The following is a 9,030-nucleotide window of genomic DNA, read 5'->3' as shown; positions in this document are numbered from 1 at the left end:
ATGATGATTTATAAGAAGTTGTTCGATCTGTTCTCTCGAAACTTGCTTCAAATGAGCAATTCATTACTAAAGGTTATAAAAAAAAAACCATTTCAAATGCAATGAATAAAAAAATGAATCTGTTAAATCATGGCAATGCGTGAAAAACGTTTGGTTCAAAGGAACAAAACGTGGTCAAATAAATGCAAAAGTGACGAGTACATCGGATGACGAGTGAAAATAATTCAAAACATAATGGTATGTAAAAAAAATTACGAAACCAACTGTAAATAATTTCAACAAAACAATTAAGAAAAGCTTTCACAAATCATGAAAAAATATTATATTAAAAAAAATACAAATCTGTAATTATATTGTAAAGGAAAAAAAAATTCAAATAGGACGTGAGAAATTCATTCTTACGGGAAGCACCCGGAACTTGAGAAAGTTCAAGTGAATCAAAAAAGTTACCATATCTGAGTTATGTGCAGCACTACAATTTATGGCATCAATCGGAGGATAAGTATTTTATTAGTATATAATACATAATTTTTCACAATATGAAATTGTTCTGAGAAACGTTCAAATCCAAAAAAAAATCGCATCGAAGGTAAAAGTCATTTGTTACTCTATGGTGGCAGAGACTTACTTAGAAGAAAATCGATTCTTCTCAGACTTTCAGGATCCCCTGGTATTCACAATATTCGACGTCGATTTCGTATCGGTACAAATTATGTTACCTATTACCTGAATTACCTGATGAATTCGAGTAAGCCACGCGCCGAAACCGCGTTGTCGTCCGATACGTATAGGCCATGCGATTCTAGCGAGCCGTAAATTGAATTTCCTTTTCAACTCTTATTTTATGTAGAATCCAATCTCGCGAGGATTCATCTTTTCCTGTACTTTTGTTTATTTGAATAAATTGTGAATCTTTTCGGAATCTTCTGTCTGTGTCGATTATTTGCTTTGCGTTGTGAATTGCTACTTTTCCTCAAGGATCCCCCCCTCTACCTTTTGTATCTCAAATGAGCTGAGTAGTCGGACCGTCCTCGGTCATTCGTTCCCCTCGTGTACTCTAAATTCTAGTTTGCGTTGCGTTACGATCGCGAGAATCGACGAAAATAAAGTCGATTAATTCGACGGTACTTTGTACCTGGCGCCCAGTTCATTCTCGCAGCCGGAGAGTCATACGGGAAGGAACGGGTGAGCCGAGAAGGGATTGGATCGTACCCTTGCGGGGAAAATTTACGTTACAGTTGTTAAATCAAGTCCGAAAGTTCATAATGAATGGGTGGCCAGAAGTAGTTCCAGAAAAATGTAGAGCGTATCAAAATAGGTCCAAAGGATTGACGATAGAAGGAGGGTGCGTTATGTGGGGCCACAGAATTGTTATTCCCTCGACATTGCGGGGCGCTCTTCTCGACGAATTGCATAGTATTCACATGGGCGTTGTGAAAATGAAATCTATAGCGAGGTCTTTTGTGTGGTGGCCGGAATTGGATTCGGGTATCGAGAAAATGGCCAAAGCATGCAAATTGTGTCTAGAGTCAGCGGATAATCCGCCCAGAACTGTGTTACACCCGTGGAAATGGCCAAAAGGTCCAAACTATAGAATTCATGCGGATTTTGCGGGACCAATCGAAGGCAAGATGTTCTTAATAATTGTGGATGCGTTCTCAAAATGGGTGGACGTAAAAGAAATGGCGGATATCACGACAGAGTCCACGATTCGGGCTTTTAGGGAATTTATATGTAATTGGGGACTCCCTCGGATTTTAGTCACGGATAACGGTCCGAGTTTTTGCTAGAAGGATTTCAGTGAATTTCTAGGAATGTATAATATACGACATGTGAGAACAGCTCCGTACCACCCTGCTTCAAATGATGCGGCCGAAAACGCCGTTCGTACGTTTAAAAGGAAATATAAGCTGTTATTGCAGGAAGGGAAAACTAGTCACGAAGCGATCGGTAAATATTTATTTTATAGTAGAGCTACACCACATTGTACGACGAATTGTAGTCCGGCCGAATTACAGATCAGGCGAAAATTCCGATCGAGATTAGATTTACTGAGACCGACGACGCGCTACGAGGTAGGACAAAAACAAGTAAAACAAATAGAATCTTTTCGAGGAAATCGAACGCCAACATGGCAAAAGGAGCAAACAGTTATGGCAAAAGATTACGCCCATAATTCATAGCAAAAATCGAAAATAGTGGAGCGGATTTCACCGGTAACTTATAAGGTGCAGACCCATGATAACCGTACGTGGAAGCGACATTTGGATCAAATAAGATCCTGTGATACTAATGTAAATAGTCGCAGTCAAACAAGTGAAGCGAGTGCATCCGAAACAAGTATTGTAAGCGATATCAAACACGTCAGTGCGCAAGAACATGCAAGTTCGCAAGCAACTCGAGTACCGGGAAACAATGTACGGAAAAGTGTATCTGGAAGCGTTAATACTGTTCCTGTTAACTCAGAGGCGCTGTTACGTAGGTCGAATAGGGTTCCTAAAGCCGTCATAAAGATGAATCTGTAAGCGTAGCTTACGTGAATAGTGGATTCGTTAGGCTGAGAGCATTAATAGTTTTCGCTTGTAATTGCGTATGAGATTCGTTGTCGAGAATGTTATCGAATTAAGAGTGGAGGAATGTTACTATCGCGGTGTGAAAACCGGTGGGTTGGCAACTCTGCCACACAGATAGATATTGTAAGTGTGTTGGTACGTCTCGTACGTGTGCGGCTTCTGACATGTAGGAGCGTCTGGTTGTCTCGTCTGGGCTCTCTACGCCATGACACGTCGTTCTAAAAGGCTTGGCCCAGTGTGTGTAATAAAGTAACTTTCGGAGTATTATCTCGTTTATTTTACAAATCGTTCCCCACCAATTTGAGTGACAAACATTACACTTGTCTTCTAATATGTTTCGTCCATTGGGAACTCAAGAGCATGGAGCGATGCGTGTTGCGGCCCGAGATATGATTTTTAGCGTATAACGTTAGAAAAAAGAAAAGAAAAGAGGAAAGATAGATCAAATTCAAGGCTCAACAAATCCAACAGAATTGACCATTTTTAGATGTCGCTTTTGCATTCTGAATTTAGACATTTTCGTGTCTTCCAAAACGTGCCCCCGACGAAATATACTTCCAAAGTTTGCAAGTGGCCGCTGAGATCCAATTATCTACAGTTTGATAGTTGCCGAAAAAAGGCACCTGGAAACATTTATTATGTTAGAACTCAAAGAAGCAAAAAAAACTGAGCGTACTTAATTCAACAGAGCAACAGAATTCAAAGACGTTTAAGGTACCTGCATTGGTTGTGGAGGTAAACAATTTAATTTCAGGATAATTTAGAAATAAATTTAGAAATTCACAAATTTAGCATAGAATTTAGATAAAGGAAAATTAAGTTAATTAGTAAAGCTGAAGACTTTTGAGATGAATTTTTGAGATTATATGTTACGGTTGGAGTAAAAAATTTAAATGATTGGCACACATGCTGCGACACAAAAATATGAAAGTTTGCAGGTATTCGCTCCATACCGCAGTATTGGCACACATGCTGCACCACAAAAATATGAAAGTTTGAAGGTTTTCGCTCCATACCACAGTAATACAACTTCAATACTATTTGAAAAGAAACACTTGCTGAATCAAGTTCCATTACATATTACCATTATCAAAGATAGGGGGTGATACTTATTAGCACATATATTTACCATCCATAAAAAAAAACTTGGAAACCGATGCCTCATTCTTCTTATCAAGAGACTCGGTAGAGTCTCGGGACAAGTACATTGACAGCCCTGTCGTCTGCTGGCCCGAGGCTCTCGCCGAGACTATACTTTCTCTGAATAAAACGATTCGCGGTGGTGGGGGTAAAATTGGCATGTGATTTTCTTTAATTGCGAAGCCTATGAGTTATGTACGACTTTGTAAATTGAACTTTCAGCTAATTGAGAAATTCTCTATCGAATGAGCCCAAAATCAGCATTATTGGTGGCGTAATTGCTGAGAAAAAACTTTGCACGGGCTCAAGATTATGCAAAAGTTACGAACACATTCAAAAATTTATGTGTCTGTATATTATAGTATAACACCATCAAAGGCACTTTGATGCTATCGAGTTTCTGATTGGTTGGATCTGACGACATCCATTTTTAGACGTTGTGATTGGTTGTTGAAATTAGTTGTTGATGATTGGAAATCTGACGTCAACTTCATAACGTAGCACACGACGCAGCACAGCTGGTAACAGCAGTCATAAATTCGATCGATATACATATATATATACAAACCAATACAAACCGTGTGTCAGTTTTTGATCGCATGAACAGAGTTTCGACATTACGAAGTGCGTGCGGGATAAATAAAAAAATAATTTTCGTCATCTAAAGAAGTGCATATAACTATTTATTTTGTTAAAATTTATGATATATTAAATCGGTATCAAAGCGGCCGCGTAAATGTAGTCTGTGATGTGTGTGTGAAAAAGAATATAAAAAATGCGCGATGCATATGTCAATGAAACTTTTCAAGATTTCATTATTTCGTTCGATTGGAAATAAGTGTTGACTGAAATAATCCTTCAATTAAACCAGATTACAAAATATTGTCCAGTGCGAATATATCGTCACTGGCGTGGTTATATATCATGTGTAAATAGGTTATACATACGAATAAATAGAACAAAAACACACGGAACTGTTAGAATGATATTAGAAACTTTACTTGAATAAATGTTCTCTAATTTATTTCTTGTGTCAACATTATATATAAACATTCCCATATTTTGCTTGATATTCAGTTTGGCTCTGCCCTCTCCGATCCTTGTTTTCACCCCATCAGTTTGCAGAGGATCGATACATATTATTAATTCGTTCCCTAATATGTGTCCTATGATTTTCTACTCCTTCTTCATGATGATAGTGGTAACATGATTCGAGAGGTTTCTAACCATAATCTTGAATTGCACATTTTGTAAATCAGATTTTCAAAAAAATTTCTGGTCTTGGTATACTGGGTAGTTATTCTTTTCCCATTAGGTCTGTCGAGACCTCCGTTAACTTGGCCCCCCCATTTAATTATTTTAAACTTTCGTTAATGCAAATCGTTTGAGAGTCGTTAGAGAGAGTATGAGAGAAAAGAAAAATTGTTTGAGAGTAATTATTTTTTTGGCAAAAATGATTTTATTTTTTGGCGTGAAGCTGGCCCCCATTTTTTTTATCTCCTGGAAAAATGGACTTAGACGTTTCATTTTTTTTTTAATCGTTTGAGAGAGATTGAGAGTGAAAGAAAATCGTTCGAGAGTTGATATTTTAATTGATATTAAATGATTTATAATTAGGTGATTTCAGCTAGGGTCCCTAGAACTGAGGCACTTCCGGTGTGCGCAGCGGGTATGCGCAGTGCACTTGCGCAAAGCACATGCTGTACATGCATGTGGGATCAGCTGATCAGCAGCTACAGCAGTCGACCTACATTTTATACTAATATATTTTAACGTTTTCCAAGCAAGCTATCGATCAGATAAAATGAACTGCCGGACTGAACGATCAGTACGAAAGATTAAAAGTTTTATCCCTTTTCACCAGCCAAGATGCTATGAGGATTGATTAAAATCAGATATAAGGTAAGTAAGTTTTTTATTTTATTTTCTTTTTGGAACGCAAAAACGGTGAAAAAATTGAAAGAAAGAAAAAAAGAATATTTCTGATTTTTCCGTTCGACGCACTATATATATTCTTGTTTTCAACGTATTTATATATTTTTTTTATGCTACCTTTGAATGCAAAAAAAATGAATAGCTATAAGAGTTTAAAAGATGTTGAATATTAAGAAATATCAGATTATGTACAACGTTGATTTTAGTGTTTACAAAACATTTCAATTACGTTTAAAGTTGTCTAAATTGTTAAACGTCATGTCAAATAAAAAATTTCACAAATCTTTAAAATTGAATTCTTTGATGCCCTACTATGAATGCTTAATTTAAATTGAACGATGAATCGAAACATAATGAGAAGGACAATAAAAGAAAAATAGGTTTATCAGTGTGAACGAGAGGCTTTATTGGCTCGGCGATCAAGAAAATGAACATTATCGAGGATCATGAGTTGACGATTAACTTCAAAAAAACGAAATTAATTAAACTAATTTTGAGGGGATTGAGACAGGGTTGTCCGCTGAAAGGATTTATGGAATCAGCCCAATAACCGACCATCTTTGACTGCGTGCAGATGTCAGATGCTGTCAGAACAACCTGTAATAATTTAAAGAATTTGATATTGAAACCTTTATAAAATTTGCTGGAATAAGTCGATAAAAAAGAGAAAAACATACAAATATAGCCAGCTTCTCAATTTCCATTTCCCTCTGCTCCATGGATGACTTTAATTTTTGACTAATAGTTATAATGGTAAACTGCGGTGAGGCCACTTCGACACAGTCAGGGAACAACTCCAGGAGACCTTTACGCAACAATGTGAGACATTCTTGAGCCACGCAGTGACTGCTCCTTTTGAACCGCTCACTAATTTCCTTTACTGCCAATTCGGTTGGCAACTCATTGTCACCACTGACAGACGGAGAACGACTTTCGACATATGCTGTTGTGGTTGCATCTAATCATCCACGACCTGCACTCCTTATTGGCATATAAAATCTAAATCCTTTTGGTGCTATAAGTTCCCAATTTGGATTGACGCCAGCTCGTGTTATCCAGATCTGCAACAACGTTCAAACTTTTGTATGTAACAAATCAAAACCAAATAGGTGAGCTTCTTTTCATATCCCAGTAGCATTAAACTTTTGTTATTACGTTTTTGAACATTGAAAATACCGACACAGAATAAATCTCATTAACGATTCCCTTTCACAAACAATAGTTTATGGTACGATTTATTTGTTCTTAACTCATCTATTTTACCGAAAATATGGATATGTACTACGAATTATTTTTTTCGGATAATTGAGTTCCGCTTTTCCGAAGAAGATAATAAATAGTCCCCGAAATAAAGAAAGAAAAAATGGTAGAGCACAGCGAAGCTCCAAAGCATAACCTAATTTTCTAATCTGGTTACGAAGATACAATTACGATTTTTGATTCCATCATATATAGGAACACAATTGAATAATATTTTACAAAGTAATAGAATATGATTATCGCAATTCAAAAAGAGAAATATCGTGTAGAGAAGTTCGAATTGATTTGCAAAAGTCAAATATTTACCACGCAGAGGCTCGCGTATCGGATTTGATGAGTTCGTACGAATTGTCAGGTGTTTTCAGCGCTTTGTCGAGAATATTTAGCCTACAATACTAAGCCAAAGAACTCAGACTCATCTCTGACTAAGCTGACAGGAGTGATATGTAATTTCTCTTTAGTATTTTACTGCGATGCATTCAGTAAAATGGAATATCAATTTTTGAGGTTATATTCAACAAGTTTAAGTTTCTCTAAAAAAAAGTTCTGCATGAATTCCTCATCAATGCATTCATTCCTTGATAAAAACAGGGTACGGATTTCACGTTAACGATTGGATAACCAACAACATTCTTCCAACTACTGATTGTTCCCAGAGCTGCCCAGTCTGTACAGAACATCAAATTTTTAAGCATGCCTCTTGGGTCTCAATAAAATTGTGCTCTCAATATCTTAGAAAGTACTGTACAATTCTACTCTTCATTTCGTCACTCCGTATAAATTCACTATCATATATCTCTACTCTAAAATTATTTTCCTACCAACAAAATGAATCGCTTCAGTCCATGCCAACAGCACGGGGGTCCGTATTTATCCAATAATCACAAAAATTGAAAACAATATTAAAAAAAGGTGGTTCAAAAATGTTTAAATTTTTGTTCAACGTACTTGGATCGTGGGGAGAACTTTAAGAATAATTTTTCAGATTATCAATGAGAATTGATCATTGAAAAATGAACAAAGAAGTTCCAGAATAAAATATTCAATTATACCAGCTTGATTTACGATGAAACGTCCTTGTAGAAGGGTAGAGGCTGAACCTCGGATTGTGCATCTTCGTAATTCAATGGTTGGCAGTTACAGCAATCATAAAAACCATAGCACCAGCTTCCAACCTGCGTTCTCCAGTTTCTTGATCGGATGTAACAGCCGCTGTTAAAACCAGCCCCGAACGAACCTCGCCCAGTTGCGTTGCTATAACTCTTGGAACGGTGCGAAACACAGCTGAAATTTCACCAATCACAAGAATATTTATGTAACTGTGTAAAAAAAAAAAATGCATATAAGAATAGTTTATATTTCAATTGTTCAAAGTTAGTGTTTTTTCAAAATTTCACGATGAATTATTGAAATTTTATCAAAGAAAGACGATAATGAGCAATCTGCAGGAGTTTGGAGAAAACCGCTGGTAAGCTGGTAACAACTGGAAAAACGTACGAATATAGCCAGCTTCTCAGTTTCCATTTCCCTGCTCCACGGGTGACTTTGATCACTTAATTTTTGACTAAGAGTTATAATGGTAAACTGCGGTGAGGCCACTTCGACACAGCCAGGGAACAATTCCAGAAGACCTTTACGCAACAAATTTGGACATTCTTGAGCCACGCAGTGACTGCTTCTTTTGAACCGCTCACTAATTTCCTCTACTCCGAATTCGATTGGGAGTATCATTGTCAATCAACAATGAGTTGTCGACTACCCTATTTAGAAGAAAATTCTTTTTTGAATGATAAGTCCAAAATATAAATATATTCCAATAATTTTTCGTCTTTACAAAATTAAAAAAAAAAAAACGAGTAGCCCAGCGAAAAGAAATGAGAATTTTTTTGACTCGAATTCAAATTTTTTAGTTTCTTCTTCAAGTACGACGAAAGATATTAGTAAATGATTGAACGAATATTGCGATAACCAGTTGATGTTGTATTGTTGAATTATCAAATATTTATACTGTTTTTCTTTTTTTTCGCTTAAAATCATGTGAAGCAACGTTGCTTTGGAAGAAAAAAGCTCTCGTGCCCTTACAATTTTGCTTCTCTTACATGCAGGATTTTCTGTCTTTTTC

General features: G+C 36.6%; 1 pseudogene; it reads right to left on the bottom strand.

The window, feature by feature from the left end:
- Nucleotides 1-6,029: 6,029 nt before the first annotated feature.
- Nucleotides 6,030-8,045, bottom strand: LOC122408987 (cobalamin trafficking protein CblD-like; annotated as a pseudogene).
- Between the last annotated feature and the right edge of the window lie 985 nt (nucleotides 8,046-9,030).

This window comes from Venturia canescens, chromosome 4 (assembly GCF_019457755.1).
Source record: "Venturia canescens isolate UGA chromosome 4, ASM1945775v1, whole genome shotgun sequence".
NCBI classification, from domain to species: Eukaryota; Metazoa; Arthropoda; class Insecta; order Hymenoptera; family Ichneumonidae; genus Venturia; species Venturia canescens.
This window is presented reverse-complemented; position numbering and strand designations above follow the sequence as displayed.